The sequence below is a fragment of the Schistocerca piceifrons genome, chromosome 7, assembly GCF_021461385.2.
Source record: "Schistocerca piceifrons isolate TAMUIC-IGC-003096 chromosome 7, iqSchPice1.1, whole genome shotgun sequence".
Taxonomy (NCBI): domain Eukaryota; kingdom Metazoa; phylum Arthropoda; class Insecta; order Orthoptera; family Acrididae; genus Schistocerca; species Schistocerca piceifrons.
In genome coordinates this window covers 459,169,911-459,181,937 of record NC_060144.1, presented here as the reverse complement: position 1 = coordinate 459,181,937, position 12,027 = coordinate 459,169,911, and positions in this window count along the sequence as shown.

Genomic DNA, 12,027 nt, shown 5'->3' with positions numbered 1-12,027 from the left:
ACAGCGGAAAAAAACGCCTGATTACTACTCGAGCGTACGAATCAAATCTGTGGTACTCTCGCTCCTGGTAGCATGTCGTTGTTATAAAATTGAATGACCAATTAATTAAACTGGTCACAGCGTCCCTTTGCATAGTGAGTAAGTTTTCCCTGCAGTTGGGTTACACTCGCCAGGTACCTCTAACGGAAATCGCTGGAGGGAAGGCGATGTTCTTTCTGAGGAACACTATTGAGAAAATTTAGATAACTTTCGGAGGTGGTGCGGCCACAGATCCCCAGAAGTCGGCAGAGGCCGCAAGTTTCGTGGTCACAACTGTGTCGATCGGATGGTTTTTGGCGCCAGATACTCTTAGTAGAAAAGTTATGGTGGAGGAGTGCTTGTGGTTTCAAATGTCAGTGCATACAGGGCCGTGGACATATTTGCATGTGATTCTCAAACGTTGAAAATACGTTTTGTTATGAAGAAGAATCATTGTGATGTGTCGGGAGTGGTTGAAGCTTTCTGTTTGACTCGTGTAAATTGTTAAACAGTTAATATGGCAGGGTAGTGCAAGTTGTTTCCTGTCAAGAACAAGTGCTTTCTTCTTCTCCGATATTTTGTGTGTGAAGTTCGAAGTTTATTCGCGATAAGCGGTTATGATCAGACTATTTACAAAGCGTTTTGTAATGTGTGGACCAGATAATAGGATCATTTCAGCTATCGTTTTAGCTGTAGCATGCCAACTTCGAGGGTTATTGTCGACTGGGGTACAAATCATTCATACACACAAACAGAGAACGTGTGGGTGGGGTTGAAGGAAGTTTTGGCAGTTGGGAGGTCATTGTAGGATAGTTCAGAGCACCCTCCAATGCTAGAGCAATCGGTCTTCAAACTTAAGAGATGAATGTATACACACATCATCAGATAATGTGGATGTGGGGATGGTGTAAAGTGTGTACAGAGGACATTGGAGTGTGGAGGCAGCTGTAGGACAAACCAGCAGCAGGAAGTAATCTTTAAAAAACTTAAATAAAGTACATAAACAAAGACAAAACTGAAATCATTCCTCTGCAGCAGCTCAGCAAGGGCTGAGGCATTGTCAACCAGATGAGGAGGGGAGGGGGAAGTGAGGAAGGGAAGGGAAGCGTTGGGGCATTCCCAGGAGCAGGAAAAACGGCTCATAGCTGTAAAAGGGAGAGGCTGGCAGAAAAAGAGTCCCTTTTCCCAGAGGGGTGGGGATGAGGAGAGGAGATGAAGGGACAGGAGGTTTCTCAGACGGGCAGATTATATCTAGGGGGTCGTAAATCATTCTAAAAAGTGAAAATCAATTAGCATAACAAAAGGTTACAGGGGAGGGTGGAGAGGTGAGGGGAAACCACTTAGCACAACAGTAGGTTAAGGAATCCTTGGGGTGAAGAGGGGTGGGGGTTAAATGAAAAACCACTTACCAGAACAATAGGTTAAGGACATAAATCAATCACAGTTTAACAATCTGTGTCAATTTTTATATATTTATAAGTGAGCTAGTGCGCCTTTGCCCACTATTGCTATTTCAGATTTGTTACTTCAAATTAAACCACTCTGAACAACCTTAACAGTTAATTAATAGGAAGAATAGTTACTATATAGGAGCCCTAGCCCATTACAAAGATTTTTGACTACTAATTTTAGGTTCAGATTTACTAACTGTTACCAGTTAAGAATGTGGGATTTCTTGTTTTCTTGAGGCTAGCTAGCAATGAACATCAGGGCTGTGTCTCTGTCAGGTACAGAAGCTTTCCTTATTTGTATAGTCTATACGTGGTGGATTTTAATCCAGATCCGCAACAAAGTAGTTTGTCATGTACTTTAAAGTTTGCACACATGCACAACTAGCTTCCCATGAATAATGCGTACTTCTAATGTCAGTTTCTGTTAGTTAACAATAGTGATAGATGAGTTTTGAACCACATTGGTGACCCATCATGAATACAGTGAATTTTCTTGGGACTTGTTGATGATGATGATGATGAACTGCTTAATGCTGTTAATCGTGGTTTTTCTGATTTGTTCGTTTATTAACCACCTATTGTCACATATTTGAAAAATGCAGTGCCTTGAAGCTAACTGAACAGCTGCCAGAACAAATAGGTCTTATAGAAAGTACTCAGAGTACGAAGGAGTTGGTACAGGAAGTGTGTTGCTTTGAGCATCTGCCGGACGTGTTACATAGACACTTTATGTATCACGTGAGCTCACATGGAGAGCTTCGAGGCGCGGCAGTGCATTGGCAGTGAACATATATGGTCACACGAGACCCCGCAGTGTGGTGTACAGAAGCGCCAACGTGGACTGGAGAGCGTGGTTTACCACACAGTATAAAGGTGAAGGTGGTGTCGTCCGAGAAGAGAGTTCAGTACAGACAGCTGTCCCAAAGGGACATCTATGCAGGTCAGGCCCGGGGCCTGGACTTCCAGAAATCACTCTGGCGCTTCTCACGTTCGTATTTGGCCACTTACCTCCCTCCACTGGGTCTTGCAATCAGGAGTAGTGTACTTTCATTCAAGTCACAATGTAATTCATGCTCAGATAACCAATTAAGGATTGTAGCTATTCAAGTCTTGTCTTTGTTCAATTATTTTCCGAGCGAGTTGCTTAACTCTTTCAGATTTCCAGCAAGTCATGTCCGAAAGAACAGATGCCATCTTCATATATAGTTAAAGCCAACCGGCCATTGACCTTCTTCTTCTGTGCTGGATGCACACGCATTGCCCGAACTCTTACGGAACTCGTGGGCATTAAGTCGAGAATGTGGGTCTCAAGGGGAGTGTGCAAGTGATAAATCCTTGCTGTCTCACTTTCCTCTGTGCACTCAGTGGCTCAGATGGATAGAGCGTCTGCCCTGCTTCCCGGCTTCGAGTCCCAGTCGGGGCACATATTTTCAGCTGTCCCCGTTGATGTATATCAACGCCCGACGACAGCTTAGGGGCGGTATGTTTGTACGTTTCTCCCGCGTGAATTATTTCTTGAACGCGAAAGTTGGAACATTGGCTTTCCTTTTGGTATGTTCTACTGCCACATCAGACTGCTCAACGAGTGACTGGGCAGAAGTCTCAGACCCACATAGCGATTTTACGTAGCGCCGGAATTTTCCCGGATTCTCGGCAAGAACTGCTGCTAAGGCATGACGGTGATAGATGTCACTAGTTTCCCACATCGATCTTTCTACAGACGCACGAATTTCTGTTAACTTTCTCCTGTCGTCATTTGTATTTTCTCTTATCAACAGGGAGTGTAACAGCCTTTGCATCCTCAGCATTTTTCTTTTTTGTTAAACCACTGTGAGTCTTTTCCGTCCCTAATCCACTTACTCGTGGTATGCTTCTCCAGAGTATGGTTTACAATGCGCTAAAACTTTTCTCTCCACTTCCACCGTACTGGAACAAAATTATGTCGATTAACTGTCTAACTGGGATGCAAACAACTGTCTAGCTGCGCTTTCTAGCAGAAATGTTCTCCTACGCTTCTTAAATGATTTATTAATGTTAGTAATCACAGTCGCTACGAATAAGTATGGTCATTAATCACTGTCTCTCTACCGACGCCGTCGATTAGATCAGGCGTGTTGGTAGCTACGAGATCTAAAATATGGGCTGTGGAACTATCTCCTCAGGTCTGTTTTCGGAAGACATATTCGAAGTACTTCACAAGACTTAACTGTAGCCCTGTGGTGAATCCACAGGCGTTCCAGTTATACTGAGTAGGTGAAAGTCGCCTCCAACTAATATTGCATGATCTGAGGAGAATTTCTGTAAGTAACTCTATAACCGTCAAAGTGAGATCGAGTGATTGGTAGAAACATCCAACAATTTATTTCACTTATACGTGTTTTACACGATCAGATGACTTCACTGTCACACTAAAATTCAACCTAAGTAGAGACAAAATTTTTGTTATCAGCTGCAGTGAAGAGCCCCTTCTCTCCCAGTATGGCATCTAATCCGTGCATTTGATATATGTTCAATGGATCGCTAAATATCTCTGAGCTTCCTATTTCGGATTTCAGGTGCGAGAAGTTTCCTGGAGGAAAATAAATTCTGGAAATCTGTTTCTCTTTACTCTGAACACCGTCTGATTTCACTATCTGCCCGTCGTCTGGCGAGTGTTCATCAGGGAAGGTCAACCGAACGTTTAGGGTAAGAAAACCCCATGTAGACTCTAAAAGTACTTTGCTGCCCCAGTAGTTGTGTAAGTCAGCTGTTTAGGTTTTTTTATTGGTAACGCCACCTCTGTATGAAAATCACTCGCTGTGCTGTGTGCAGTCTGTGGCTGGTTTGCATTGTGGTCTACCATTGTAGTGTTGGGCAGCTGGGCTGTTAACAGCGCGTAGCGTTGCGCAGTTGGAGGTGAGCCGCCAGCAGTGGTGGATGTGGGGAGAGAGATGGCGGAGTTTTGTAATTTGTCATGAACTGCTATATATATTATGACTATTAAGGTAAATACATTGTTTGTCCTCTATTACAATTTTTCGTTTACTAACTATGCCTATTAGTAGTTAGTGCCTTCCATAGTTTGAATCTTTTATTAAGCTGGCAGTAGTGGCGCTCGCTGTATTGCAGTAGTTCGAGTAAACAAGATTTTTGTGAGGTAAGCGATTTGTGAAATGCATTGGTTAATGTTAGTCAGGGCCATTCTTTTGTAGGGATTTTTTGAAAGTCAGATTGCGTTGCGCTAAAAAATATTGTGTATCAGTTTAAGCACAGTCTGCTATAACTGTTCTAAAAAGGGGACGTTCCATATGGTGACCCTGCCAGGATACCTCACTGGAATCTTCTGATTTTCTTTTCTTGTAGTTTGAGTAGTTAGTGTAGCTTTTGTTTATTGCCAGTGCGTAATTATAGAGATAATTTCCATTGTTGTTGTAGTTTTTCATTGTTGTACAGTAAAACAGTTGAGCATGCATGTAGATTTGCACCAAGTATTTCGCAGCTGCGCTTGCAATTAACTACATATTATTTTCAGTGCTACGTTAATGTGTTCTCTTATTTTTGCTCTTGAAATTGTGCTTTTATGTGTTATCGTGTGAAATATTGTGTCAATAATGGCGTTTGAAAAACGTAACACTCGGCTCCAAAGTAAACTGAGAAATAATAGTGACGACGAGCGTAGCTTGCCAGCACCACTGTGTAATGAATTAACAGACGTTCAGAGTAGTAATTTGGTAATTGTGCATAGGGAAATGGAGCGGGCGTCAAATAATGGTGTAAACAGTGAAACAATTTGTGAACAGGGAAGCATTATCGATCGATTGGTCGGCAACAGTTCACCTCAGGATTCCGAAATGACAGGACACAATCCGGTAAATACTGTAGATTCAGGTTTTGCATCCTCACCGTTTTGTCAAATGAGTCAAGACACAATCTCTGCTTGTCAAAATCTGAATGTTGCCGGTGCAAATTCACTGCCGAGAAGCACTGAGGAACATGTTTCAGACACCAGTGCATTGTTATTACAATTAATGCAACAAATGGGACAAAAGCTTGAAAAGTTAGACACAATGGAACAAAATCAGAGTCGAACACAGCAAAAGCTACAAAAGTTAGACAGAATGGAACAAAATCTTCAAAAGTTAGACACAATGGCTTTGAACAATCTGAATTTTCCAGTCTTGTCAATTATTTTGAAGACATGTTGCATAAGAATCAGTATCTTTCAAACCTATACAGCCCCTCAGAACTCATCCACATTTGCTTACTTAAATTGCCTGAACATTTACGACATGTTATTTTAGCAGGACATTGCAAAGACGACATTGAAGCTTTTCAGGGACTGTCACAAGAACTGGAAATTGACACTGACAATCGCGGAACGCGAAAACAGGAGCACAACAATTACAGGTCACATCTGTCACAATTCCGCGATGACAGAAATAATAAACGACAAGGCTATTCTTATAACATAAATCGTGACCAAAGCAGACACCGTATGACAACTGTTGGCAGAGTAGTAATAATTACAGGGAAAGATCTCCTCTCCTCGGTAGTGACTATCACAGAGACAATCAGAGAAACAGACAATTTGGGAACCATAATAATTATTATCAAGGGAGACAGGATAACTTTAGACGCAACAGTCCAGCGCGCAGTTACGATTCAGGGAGAAATTCTCTACCACGTGACCGACAAGAAAGAAACTATGGCATCTACCGACATGACGACAGACGAGATAATCATAACGACAGACCTGAATTTCATCAGAACTGGCGGGATTCAAACATAGCAGGACACTTTCGACAACGTGAATAGGTCTTCTGATCCCAATAACGACGCGCGCCAACAAAGGGACAGACAATGCCTCGCACCGCAGACAGCCGCTTGCGCCGGCTGGCTCAGAGAAAAATGACATAGACGCTAACCTTAAAAAAAAATTCCAGTATTGTATAACGACGTATACCGCATGATAATTGCGTTAAAGTTGAAACTCTGCATCCTAGGAAGAGTAAAGATTTACACCACATTTCTCATGTAAAACCGTTTATTGAAAGATAATCTGCTTTTCAACTTTGTCTTTGCCATAAAACTTTTCACTTTACATTGCTAATAGGCTTTGTCAGACTTAGAATCTGTTAACATGCAACAATGTTTGAAGTGAAATATCCAGTCCAGAATCTAGGGAACATTTTTAAACCAATATTGCGAATGCATTGTTATAGTGAACAGACGTCACAGTGTTATTGTGTGTGTACATTCTTGCTTGTTAGTTGCACGATTACGTAACGACTACAAGGCTCACATACTTAGAACATTTACCAGTACTGCTAATGAGATTTTAATGCCACATTTTGGTTTACTTGAAATTTGGTATCATGAGGTAAGTACATTGGCTTCAGCAGAACTTAGCTTTCGGAGGACGATAACTACGACACTTCCACAGAGTTTATCTTACAGCAAGACGCACATTTAGCGCTACAGGACACGTATTTGAGTGATTAATTTCGCACTAAAAACCTGAATTTTTTTAAGATATTTGAAGTACAATGATACAAGGGTTTTCCGTGATATATTTCATTCCATTGCTGTAATCTGTAACACCTGAGGGTATAATTACATTAATCCTCAGGGGGGTACACGCCTACTTTGTGTACCATGTGTTTGGCAAGCACAAGGAGCCCTAGCTAATATGGTATTTGCTTATACAACTTTACACATCGGTACCATATTTTTCTAACACAGAATTACACAGCTATCTGATTATTTGACAGAGAAACAAACATTCCTTTTACTACGTCAGTAACAGATGTTTACGCAATTACAGAGTTGGATGAATTCACACTTATGAAACTGTATTTTTGTCTGTACTTTGTAAACTGTTCATATTTTTTCGGAACCATTGTGATACTTTGAGAGCTTTGAATGATGTATTTGGTATGGGATCACGATTTTTAAAGTACGTTTGAGGCAGATGACACTTTTGACATGAGCAGAGAATTTTTTTTGCGTTTTGAAATTATTGGAGGAAGCTATGACGATTTTGAGAGTTGACTGAGGTGTTATGATGTTATTATTACGATGACTATGTGTATTATGCTGTTGCGGTATGTTTATGATTAATAAGCTGATGCTATATGAGTTATTTGAGTATGCTATGTATTTCTTATGATGAAATATTGAAGAAGTGGCGACGAATATGTATATGTGTAATAAGGTAAGGAATAATGAGTAGTGGTTAAGGACTCTGACTTGTGAAAAAGGATGTTGGAAACCAAGAATCGTACTTTAAGAGTTACGAAATGTGTGTAAATGCGTGAATGTATCACAATGCCTGCAAACATTTTTTGGACACCTTTATATTTACAGGATTTTGTTTCTACATTTGTAACGCAAATTCTTGCCCTGTGAAATATTTTTATATGAGACTGTCACTGTGACGGAAACTGCCGTCGTAAATATTTCGGCAAGAATGGTAAGTGACCTTGGCGCAATGCGTTTTGAGCGTCCAGCTGTGAGATAGTCGTCTGACAAAAGAAAGCCATTAGGTGGAGAAAGGAAAAAAAAAGGAGAGTGGCCATTATCCTCGCTATTGACATTTCTTTATCGAAAGCATCGCAAATACGACACACTCAAACTTGAAAACATATGATTATACTGTGGAGCTCTTAATTTATGATATTTACTAAAATGCCTAAGGAAACGATGAGAAACATTTCACGGTTATTGTCTTGCGAATTGAGCGAAATGCCATATGGCTAGCTTTATGTATATATTTGCTCATTTCGTTTAATATCTAGTTTCTAGCTGCACTGCAGCATAGGTCAAAATAAAATTTTATGGATGTACTAATATGAATATTTTCTGTCTACAGATCGAGTAAATAATAATTTTTTCAAAAAAATGAGCGAGCACAAAAAGACATTTACCTTCACAGGAACTGCATTCATAATTTTCTTTTCAACTACTTGGTAATGTCTTTGGTAGAATTAGTTTTGTGGTGCACCACTTCAATTACTTAGACATTAAGATGTGATTATACAATTCCCTTATCTGCATTGTTATCTTTAGTGTACTATTTTTTCTGCTTGAGCTATGTCATGTTTAGGTACAAGTTATTTCATTTTCTGCTATTGTCTGCCAGGCATAGTGCTACTAAATTTCACTATACATTACTCTGTTAAGCCAGTTTTGCTACTGATTTATTTTTCTTCTTTGCTGCTCATTGCCTTATATTAGTTGTAATATTGCTGCTTGCTTTGACAATTTCCATCTTTTTCCATTGCTATTTGTATTAATTGTTTTATGCTGCTGCATTGCCTCATCCCTTAGTTTAGCATCTGAGCTCAGTAGATTTAAGTTAGCTTAAGAGGGGTAGACTACATAAGAAACAAACTATGATGAATTGGAAGAAATGCATTGAGGAGATATAAGAAAATGGTTTGGCCAAAAAAAAGTAGTGTACAGTGGAGAAAAACTATTTTGAAAGAGGATGTGAACAGAATACAGAAAGCAGGCTTAGATAGTACTTTTGGGAATAATGATGAACAAAGGGAGATCTCCATGCAATATGCTGCAGTAAAACAAACCCTGTCCTTTCCTTTTGTGTCATCCCTCTATATGTTTGTGTACCCTTGTGTATTTGTGTTTTTCCTGTCTTTATGTGTTTAGCTGATGAGAGCTATGTTGTAGAATTTTTCTAATACTATGTTATTTACTTTGTAAAGATGTTGAGACATTATTTATTCTGTTTTGTTGCTCATATGTGAAGGTGATGTTTCAAAAGCTATTCTGATCTTTATGTATGTACTTATGTCATTATTTTTGTAACACTGATGTATATGTTTATTTCTATTCTTTTGTAAAGCCTGTACTACTACAAATGTTATATGTATTGTTATGTTCTTTAGTGATGTATTTTGTACCTTTGTTATTGTGTTCTTATGTTATAAAATTGTACTTGACACCAGTTCATCAAATTAAGTAACTTGTAAGTTACATTTCACTGCACACGTTTCTGTTGGTCATAGTATATGGACAATACGTGAGAAGTAGGGACTGTTAGTGTTTGCACATGTGTTAATAATTCAGCAAGGGACTGGATAACAGCATTGCTGATCCTAAGGACAATTCCAAAAATTTCGTGAGTGGACAAGTGGTGGTTTATGGACTTGCTATATTCTCCACAAGACTCTTCGATGGTGATTGTGCACCTGCACAGTCGCAACAGATGGCTGCTGGCGTCTCTACATGGACTACAGTGGGTCTGCACCTTCGATGGCCCACCAATACCATTATTTCTACAAGGACTGCAGTGGGTCTGGTGGCCCACCAATGTCATACTCTATACCAGGACTACAGTGGGTCTGCTCTGTGATGACCTACCTACCAATATTCTTCAAAACGTCGAATGACTCTGCTGTGGGTTTGCTCTGTTGTGGCCCATTATCTGTCAGCATGTCAAGAGTCAGCACTGTCTTCCCGTTGGAAGGACAACACTACTTCTTCAAGATTGCATGGAAATCCACTACTTCTGTGTGCATTGTCTTTTACTGCTCAGACATTGAGAAAAGAAACGGCAATTTTACTGTGATGAATGATCAGGACTATCTTTATGGACTGTGAGAAAATTTTAGCTTTTGACCAACATTGTATCAATAAGTGTGTGCCTTTGATTTCTTTGTTATTGTAATTATGAAAAAATTTATCAAATCATTATTGGCCACTGCCCAAAACAATTTGTAAAATTTTTTGTGGGGAGCATGGGGGCTATGTAAGTAGGCTGTTTAGGTTTTTTTATTGGTAACGCCACCTCTGTATGAAAATCACTCGCTGTGCTGTGTGCAGTCTGTGGCTGGTTTGCTTTGTTGTCTGCCATTGTAGTGTTGGGCAGCTGGGCTGTTAACAGTGCGTAGCGCTGCGCAGTTGGAGGTGAGCCGCCAGCAGTGGTGGATGTGGGGAGAAAGATGGCGGAGTTTTGTAATTTGTCATGAACTGCTATATATATTATGACTATTAAGGTAAATACATTGTTCTCTATTAAAATCTTTCATTTGCTAACTATGCCTACATTGATCTCTATTAAAATCTTTCAGTTGCTAACTATGCCTATTAGTAGTTAGTGCCTTCCGTAGTTTGAATCTTTTATTTAGCTGGCAGTAGTGGCGCTCGCTGTATTGCAGTAGTTCGAGTAACCAAGATTTTTGTGAGGTAAGCGATTTGTGAAATGCATTGGTTAATGTTAGTCAGGGCCATTCTTTTGTAGGGATTTTTTGGAAGTCAGATTGCGTTGCGCTAAAAAATATTGTGTATCAGTTTAAGCACAGTCAGGTATAACTGTTCTAAAAAGGGGACGTTTCAGTTGACTCTTTACAGCTACTCTGGGCACGGGTTCATCGAGATTGTAGCGTGGGTCAGTGGAAACGTGTGGTCTGGCAGAGTGAATCAGTTTTCTTGTTACACGAGGAAACCTAGTCCCAACAGGGAATCATATAGCGCTCGTAGAAAAAAGTGTTCCAAGACTGATACCTGAAATGCTTCTTCATGATACTGACAAGAGGGAGATTGAGGTAATAATTAAATCACTGAAGACCAAGAACTCTCATGGATATGACGGGGTATCTAGCAGAATACTGAAGTATTGTTCTATGTGTGTTAGCCCAGTACTTATCCATAGCTGTAACTTTTCCTTTAGGAGTGGTCGGTTCCCTGACCGATTAAAGTACTCGGTGGTGAAGCCACTTTATAAAAAGGGAGACACGGATGGTGTTGACTATTATAGACCTATTTCTATGCCTTCGGTGTTTGATAAAGTTATCGAGAGGGTTATATATACAAGGTTACTGGGGCATTTAAATTCGCATAATTTGCTGTCAAATGTACAGTTTGGTTTTGGAAGTGGTTTAACAATTGAAAATGCTATATTCTCTTTTCTCTGTGAGGTTTTGGATGGATTAAATAAAAGGTTGCGAACGCTAGGTGCTTTCTTTGATTTAACGAAGGCTTTTGATTGTGTTGACCACAAAATATTACTGCAGAAGTTGGACCATTATGGAGTAAGGGGAGTAGCTTACAATTGGTTCGCCTCTTACTTTAAGAACAGAAAGCAGAAGCTAATTCTCCGCAATATTGAAAGTGGTAGTGAAGTTCAGTCCCAATGGGGCACTGTTAAGTGGGGTGTTCCACAAGGGTTGGTGCTGGGGCCACTGTCGTTTCTTATTTATATAAATCATATGCATTACAGGTGATTCAAAAATATTTCTGTTAGCTGATGACACCAGTTTGGTAGTGAAGGATCTTGTGCATAATACTGAAACAGTATCAAATAATGTAGTTCATGAAATAAGTTCGTGGCTTGTGGAAAATAATTTGATGCTAAATCACAGTAAGACTCAGTTTCTACAGTTTCTGACTCGCAATTCAACAAGAACCGATATTTTGATCAGACAGAATGGGCATATTATAAGCGAGACGGAACAGTTCAAGTTCCTAGGCGTACGGATAGATAGTAAGCTGTTGTGGAAAGCCGATGTTCATGATGTTGTTCAGAAACTAAATGCTGCTTTATTCACCATTAGAACAG